Below are 8,673 nucleotides of genomic sequence, written 5' to 3' on the forward strand. Positions count from 1 at the left end.
TTTTTTTTTTTTTTTTTTAAGGTATTCATAGATTAAAAAAAAAGTAAAAAAAAAAAAAGAAATTATATGATTGCTTGTCTTGTAATGGATCATTGACGTAACTAAAAGCCTTGTGTTCTAATAATAAGCTCCCATGTTTAATTTCCTTTCTCTTTGTATTTATTATTTTTTCCTTATTCTTGTTTAGGACACCCACATTCATGTCCTTACACTTGTTTTATTTGCTATTTATAGATCATTTTTTTCCAACACAATTTTTACATAAATTATTACAACCTATATATTACACATGAAAAACGAATACACATAATAATCTCATAAAAACCAAAATAGTAGTTATGGACTATGGTAGTAAATTCATATACTATGCTTAATTAAATTGAGATTTTGGCATCAGGAGATTCAAAATAGGAGATTGAAATCAGTTCAGATATATACTTGTCATTGCCATCATCAGTATCACCATTATTATTTGCAATTGCAACTTCATCTGATTTCTTGCTGTGATCGAATACAATAGAATAATCCAGAATATTTTTATCATCAGGTAAGAAGTTAGAGATAGCAATAAGCGACTCACGTGTTTCTACCTCCTTAGGCTTTTCCATCATCTACGATAAAATTTGATGTGTTACTTCCTACAAACTGAAACCCAAAATTGTTCTTCAGATCATAATCTAAGAAATTATCAGAGCAATATTTTTATGCTCTAATTATAATTATCCAATATTTATTATAACTTTCTTGCTAGTGTATGTCTATTAATCTATTTTTTAATTATTTATTATGTTATATTTGAAGTAGTAACAATATAAATCATTAAAGATAAGGTACGTAGTTAATTATTCCACTAATTATGTAAATATCATCCTTTAAAACTATTACCAATATTCCATTTTTTTGTATAATATTTTTTTGGGAGGGTTTTCTTTATGGGGAAATCTCGAAAATTGGTTTCGAAATTTTAAAGCCCCAACAAAATATAAAGAATTTTTTCACAAAATACAATACTTTATTGTTATAAAAAAAATTAGTGGTATATTGATAATATGTAATTATGGCATTTAACTAATTAACTTTTAAATAGTGGCAATTAGATTAATAAGTCAGAGAGATATTGAATCATGGGTATTCTCACATTTTTCGTTTATTAGTAGTTCGTTGATTTGATATTTTTGTTTATCAAAAAGAAAAAATTTAGAAGACAGCACTTTTATTAAAATTGATAATAATAATAATAATAATAATAATAATAATAATTGCTAACTACAAATTACAAAATTTATCGATCTCTACCACTCCTCTAATGAAAATGTAAGAAGTCTCCCTGGCTTGGGTCCTAAAAGAAGATAGAACAATTTCATCTACTATACGGAATAGGAAGTTTAGTGGGGGAAAAATGTATACTAGCTGCTGAATGAAGAACACTAAACTAAAAAATTTGATGAAATGAGAAAATGGATGTTTAATTATTATTATTATTATTATTATTATTATTATTATTATTATTATTATTTGTAAATTTAATATTCATTAATTAGTCACCTTGCTTTCTAAGTTCCTTTTAATTGAAATATGATTGTTAAATGAATAAAGTGCGATGAAATTATTAACCAAGAAGACTTTTAATTTCAATTGTTTTAGATAGTTAATTAATCAGCTCCATGAAGGGAAGATTATAAAGAATTGAGTTTGTCACAAAATCTATAACTTCCTACAAAATCATTTGTTCTCATTTACCTAAAAAAGCAGCTCATCAATAATGCAAACGGAAAATTGTGATAATAAAAAAAAAGTGACTAATACATTTTTTAGTTCGACTGGAGAGTAGATAATTTTTTAGATTGTTTTTTATCTTAAATTTTATATTTTAGAATTAAATTTTAAATGCTAAACCCTAAACCCTTGAAAATAATGGAAGTTAAAGAAATAATTTTACAGAAAAAAAGTTAATTAATATTGCTATCAATGAATATCACTTAAATACCCTTTTCTTTTTCGTTTTATGTCTTAATCCCTGAATTAGTATATTGCTACATGAATAAAATAAAATAAAAATATTTAATAACCAAAATAAATTAATCAAAAGTAGTTAAAAATTTTTTTATTTAACATTTACTAATGGTTACAATAACAATTAATAAATATTAAATAAGATAAGTTGTCACTATTTTTTTTTTTGTTTCTTTAATATTACCGAAAGTGAAATATTACTTTAAAAGAAGACAATTTCTGACAATACATGCAAAATTTGTTGCATGCAACAAAAATAAACTCCGAATAAAAGCTACAAAAAATTGATTTTGATTCCAAATAGTTCAAATCAAAACACAAATATCTTGGTTCTTAACCAAAAAATCAAGGTGAAAACATCATTATGTTAATATTATTTTGTTTCGTACCTTTTGAAGTTGTACTGGAGGTTTACGAAGATGACTTCAAAACCCTTTTTGCCAACAAATCTAGATTTTCCCGCAATGCTTTGAAAATCGAATTGCATTTGAAGATCATGAATTTTGAAAATGTTTCGAAATTTAAGGGATAAATGATAAGAAAATTATGAGCCTCTTCTTCTTTGTTCTTATTCAAGTCCAAGCAGATGGTTTTGCGAGAAACATGCATGTTATTTGCCCTACTAATAATATGCCATTTTAATTTATACTTAGATAATTAGATTGTATTGTATATATCTTATCTATGAAAAATTCTTGTGTATGTGCTCTATTATTAACACATCTCTTTAGCTCATCCACTAATTTTCTCCTCTGTTGGCTATTGCGGGCCACCTATTATAAGTTAAATTTAAAAAATTTACCAAATAAATATAATTAATAACCATGGTTAAACTATTTGTAAATCCTTAATTTTTTATTTCGTGTGAAAAATAGTTTAGTTAGAAACTCAATTACCCATGATTGCAAGAGGTATCTCTTCGCTTTGAATTTTTTTGTTTTCAATTTCTTAAACCAACTTTAAATGGTAGAGTACTGAGTAGCAATCGAATAAATTTGCTCTAAATGGATATAGAAAAAGCTCTTTATGTTATCCTATCTATATTTACATTATTTTTAGGATTAAAAATGCTATTCGTACACCAAAATCTGCTACTAAAATCAGTCACTAATGTATTTGTGTATAAATAGTTAAATACATGTGTAATTTAATTTATTTTTAATATGTATTTATATTTTAGTATATATTTTATACTGATGACTGATTTTGGTAACTGATTTTAGTGTACATACTAGTGCAAAACCCGTGATGTACGGGAATGAAAATCATGAAATGTTCGACAGCTATATAGGATGACAATTTTGAAAAAAGGTTGGCAATTTAATCCAGCTACATCTATTTATATATATAATATAAATTGTATGTGGAAATAAATAATAATGACCAATAAAAATATTTCATTGAATATAAATATTATTATTGAGTTTGGAGAACAACCAACAATCTTGATGATGACAAATATTTCATGAAATAAATTCTATCTCAATAGCTCATAACTCAGCACTATATTAACCATTCAATTAGAGACCATATCAGCATTGAATGAGGAAAATCATTCATTTACCCGTTTGTGACTAACAAGAAAATATGCTATGCAATCATATCAATCCAAACAAGAAGGAATTTTTCCATTGATTGCGAATGGTCAAAGTATTTACAACAGCAACGGATATGAAAATTCAGAAGAGAGAAGATCAATCAATTTGGAATCCTCAATCAATGCAAATAGTCACAGCACTAAGACTGCAATGGTATGAAGAATAAAAGTAGAAAGTATCCCTTTGCTATAGCAAATTTGAAATTGAAGAAGGAAGATTCATTCTTGAAGATTGGCCATCATTATATAGATGATAATTCTCCAAAAATAAACTCAGAAAAGGAAGCAAGCATACATCACTCATATTTCATTTTTTTTTTTTTTTTGTGCAAGAGCTTGCTTGAATAATTTTATTTTTATCTTTTTTATTTTGTTTCTTTATGTAAAAGTAAAAGGTTGACTTTGATTATGTGAGGAATCAAAGTAGAACCATGAGAAGAAAAAAGCAAGAGAGATAGGTTTGAGAAAAGTAATAATATTTATTTCTCTGTAATAAAATTTTTGGTTGCTTAAACTAAAATTAGTTTTTTTTTTTTTAAGTTAGGTTAGCACTTAAAGTTGTTAAATTTGGTTTAAATTTAGTAGTGTTGGAGAGGTGTGAATTCAAGTGGAGTTTATGTAGCCTCTTTTTTTTAAGTTGGATGAGCACTTAGAGAAAATTATAAGCTAAATTGAACTTAAGTGTTAAGAGTTTAATTTGAACTCCTGGAGTGGTGATTGTAATCAAGTTTATTATTATAGTGAAAATTCTATCATAGTTTGTAGTTGAGACTGAATATAAGTGTCATTACATTGCGAGACTGAATCAATATATATATATCAATGTGTCATCTTCGTCCTTATCTATTTTATTAAATTTTTCAGGCAAGAAAAAAGAGAAAAAATCTCCTGAATTTTGATAATTTTACATTAACGACTTTTAAGTTACAATTTCTTTGTTTCTTTGATTCAATACCACTTCTCAAGGCATATGAAAACCATCAATTGGTATCAGAGTTTAGACTTAAGGAATTAAGCTTAACAACTTAGAGTAAAAGATTCATGACAAACATTGTAGCACATACGCTAACTAAAGGAGAATCCGACAACATGTCACCTCTGAAAGGAAATAATGAAAATCTTTGTGCAGTCTATTGATTACAATCTCTAGAAAATTATCATGAATGATCATAACATTCCAACGAAGAAAAACACTAAGGGTGTGTGTGGTTGGAGGGAATACAAATGTATTCCTAGGAGTTTTGAGATGGGAATATCTTATTCCCATGTTTGGTTCAAGGTTTAAAAAATTATTCGGGGATATATTTTATTCCAAAGAATTAAATTACCACCAATTTTATTCCCATCTTTCCCCTAATTATCTTTAATTCCAATGGAAATGGAATGTGTATAATAGAAGAAAAAGACTAAATTACTCCTACTAATTTTATTCTAGGTTTCACCTTCTTCTTCATTTCTCTCTGAAAAATGAAACCCTAGCAGAGTGTTTTTTTCCCCAAATTAGTGAGGCTTCACCAACGCCACTACCACTGAAGCCGGCACACCGGCGCCGCCGTTACTCTAAACAGAAGATTCGTCTCCTTCTCTTCTCCAATTCATGTTCGCACTGCTTCTCTCTGTGAATTTTATTCGAATCTCACATTAAGGTTTGAGTTTTTCCCAAATTAGTGGAGGCTTCACCAATGTCACCGCCACCGGAGCTGCGCCAGTGCCACCGTTACCTTAAACAGAAGACTGGTCTCCCTCTCTTCTTTGAGTTCATGTTCACATTGCTTCTCTCTGTGAATTCTCTTCGAATCTCTCATTAAGGTTTGGATTTTTTTATGCTTTCTACATCATATTACACTAATTTCCTACAATAGACGGCTAATTTGATTAGTTATTTTTTATTTTTCTTGATTTCTTATATACTCTCTGTGATTATGTTGCATGCAAACAACGTATTTGATAATTTGCCTCAATAAAGAGTTTAAGCTTGTGACATATTTTTACATGCTTAATTTGGCTTGGATCTGACAAAAATATATTTTTACATACTTGTGACATATTTTTACATGCTTAATCTTGCCTTAATTTGGCTTTCCGTGCTGTGTACTTCATGAGCCATGCTACAATGCACTACTAAGCTTGCATTATTGTTGCTCTTATTCTTTTTCCTATTGTCTTCATGATCAGATTCATCTATCCTGTTTTCTTATATTAGATGATGAATTTTACATACTAGTAACAATGTAAAGTTGTTTTGGTGGCAATCTAATTTTTAGCTACTGAATTTGTGGGATCTAGTTTTTTAGTTTTAAAATGTATTTTGGTGTGCATGTTCTGGTGTACTTGTATGTTTTGATGTTATTTGTACAGTTTCGTATGTAGTGTAAGTTTGTTCAATTATTCGATCTGCATGTATTCTGGCATAGACCCGGCCGCTGCTGGATTGCAGGTTATCTCAGATGGAAAATCCAAAATTCTTGATGTCATTGATTGGTACAAACAAAATCTTTTGTTATTGTTGTTGTTGTTGTTGCTGCTGCTTAGCTGATAACTGATAATGAGATATTGTTGTATGGTTAGGAATTTCACACAAAATGATTCTCATTGATAGTATAGATCCCAACCAACTAACAATACTCAAATAAAAAATTTAGTTTTGTCACAAGTACAAACCCCAATAAAAATTAATCGAAGTATTTAAATCTCGGGTCATCTCACAAGAAATTGCAATGAAGTGGTCAATTATTGGCTATGAAAATGGGGGTTTGATTGATAAAAGGGCAAGAAAATAAATGACAAGAAAAGTAAATGACAAGAACCAATAAAATAAAGGAAAGAAACTCTTGGCTAAGACATGGGAAATTGAGATCACCATCCTTGTCAACAAATCATATATTGACAATCATGAAGAACCGAGCTCATTAAGTCTACTTCCAAAAGCCTTAAGTACGTAATATCTACTCCTAGGCTTGAAGTACGTCAAATGGCTTGATCAACATCAATCTATAAGTCCCATCCTAGCTACTAATCAACTTAGTAGTAGGCTAGACTCATTGGTTATCAAATTGACCACCAAGGGTTCTCAAATCACCAATTCAATGAGACCCAATGACTCAAGGTCACTCAATTCCCTTAGCCTAGGCTAAGAATCAAGAAAACTATTCAAAAACTAGAGAAAACATTTCATCAAACACTTGGAAGGCATAAAAGAAAAGCATAATAAATTGCAAGAAATAGTAAAATCTACTAAATACCAATTTCAAGGAAAGTAAGATCACAACTCAAATCAACAATCAAAAGAACATCAAATATTTAATTTCATTAAAAGAGATTCAAATCCAACATGAGCATTTATAAACATAAAAGAGGCATAAAAATAAAATTAACATCACAAACTAAGAGAATGAAAGTATTATAACAAGGAATTGTAGAGGAAACAAGATGAAATCAAGTAATCAAATCTAGATCCAAGAGAATTTAACCTAATCCTAACCTAATTCTAGAGAGAAAAGGGAGCTTCTCTCTCTAGAAAACTAACTAAAGGCTCATCATGACTAACTAAGTGCTCCCCATTTGCTCAAACTTCAATTCTGCATCAAATACCCTCAGAAACGAGTTGGAATTGGGCCTGGGCAGCTCAGAAATCGCCCCCAGCAATTTCACTTTAAGTGGGTCACGTGCGAACATCGACGCGTGCGCGTACTTGACGCGTGCGCGTCGCTGGCAAAACCTCTACTCACACATACGCGTGCTTGACGCGTGCACGTGGCTTGTGAATCTTCAATGCACGCGTACGCATACATGACGCGTGCGCATGGTCCTCAATTCTCCATTTTGCTAATTTCTTCATGAATTCTCCACTTGCATGCTTTCCTCTTCATTTTTTCCATCAAATACTTGCCTTATAAACCTGAAATCACTCAACAAACACATCAAGGCATCGAATGGAATTAAAGTGAATTAAAATTGCCAATTTAAGGGCCTAAAAAGCATATTTTTACACTTAAGCACAAATTACGGGAGAATTACAAAACCATGCTATTTCATTGAATAAATATGGGAAAAGGTGATAAAATCCCCTAAAATAAGGACAAGATAAACCACAAATTTGGGGTTTATCAAACCTCTCCACACTTAAACTAAGCATGTCCTCATGCTAAAATCAAGAAAGAAGCAAAGGGTATCAACATTTATTCAATGTAAACTACCTAAATGCAACTACCTATATACAATCTATCTAAATGAATACAAGTACTCGGTCAAAATAAATCATTTCCCAAGAAAGCATATACAAGTACAAGGACTAAAGTACTAGCAATCAAAGCAAACCCACAATTGAATTGAATTATTAGAATGATTTTTAACGAACTTGCAAGAAAAGGGATAATCATGGGTGGAAGCATGTAATTGAGCGATCGAACCCTCACCGGATGTGTATCCGCTCTAGTCACTCAAGTGTATGGGGTTGTTTCACTCAATTCTCCACTAATCATGCTTTCCAAGATTTGTTTTTCATCTAACAATCAACAATTATCTCATGCATGCATACAAATATCATGAGGACTTTTCCATAGGTTGTAATGGAGCTAGGGTCAAGGTAAGGATGCATATGGTTAAGTAGACTAGAATTTGAATCTTTGATGAGCTTAAACTTTTCACCTAACCTATATAACAACCTATACAATTCTAAACAAACTTAACTACCCATTCTTCATTTTTTCACACACTCATGCATTCTCTTTTTAATCACCACACATATACATTGATTTTTATTGAACTTTAACTTTGGGGCATTTTGTCCCCTTCTTATTGCTTTTCTTTTTCTTTCTTTTCTATTATTTTTTTCCTTTTATATATATATATATATATATATATATATATATATTCTCTTTTTGTTTTTCTCATTTTTTTCTTTTCAAACAAAAATATATACAAGAATATCAATGCATATGGTGGTTTAACATTCAATGCATGAGTATGTACCAAATTCCCATGATTTTCAACAAAATCACAAAATACACTTTTACCTCTACCCAATGTTCCCAACTCTCCCAAAATCAAATGATAAGTACTCT

The 8,673-nt window shown here is 29.9% G+C and overlaps 1 long non-coding RNA gene across 1 annotated transcript; it reads right to left on the bottom strand.

Annotated features, from left to right (window-relative positions):
• Positions 1–201: 201 nt before the first annotated feature.
• On the bottom strand, positions 202–2,492 carry LOC140176512 (uncharacterized). Its single transcript, XR_011868122.1, has 2 exons — positions 2,403–2,492; positions 202–645 (listed from the first exon to the last, which is right to left on the bottom strand). It is a non-coding gene; the product is annotated as an uncharacterized lncRNA (long non-coding RNA).
• Positions 2,493–8,673: the final 6,181 nt, after the last annotated feature.

Source organism: Arachis hypogaea, chromosome 11, assembly GCF_003086295.3.
Source record: "Arachis hypogaea cultivar Tifrunner chromosome 11, arahy.Tifrunner.gnm2.J5K5, whole genome shotgun sequence".
Lineage (NCBI taxonomy): Eukaryota > Viridiplantae > Streptophyta > Magnoliopsida > Fabales > Fabaceae > Arachis > Arachis hypogaea.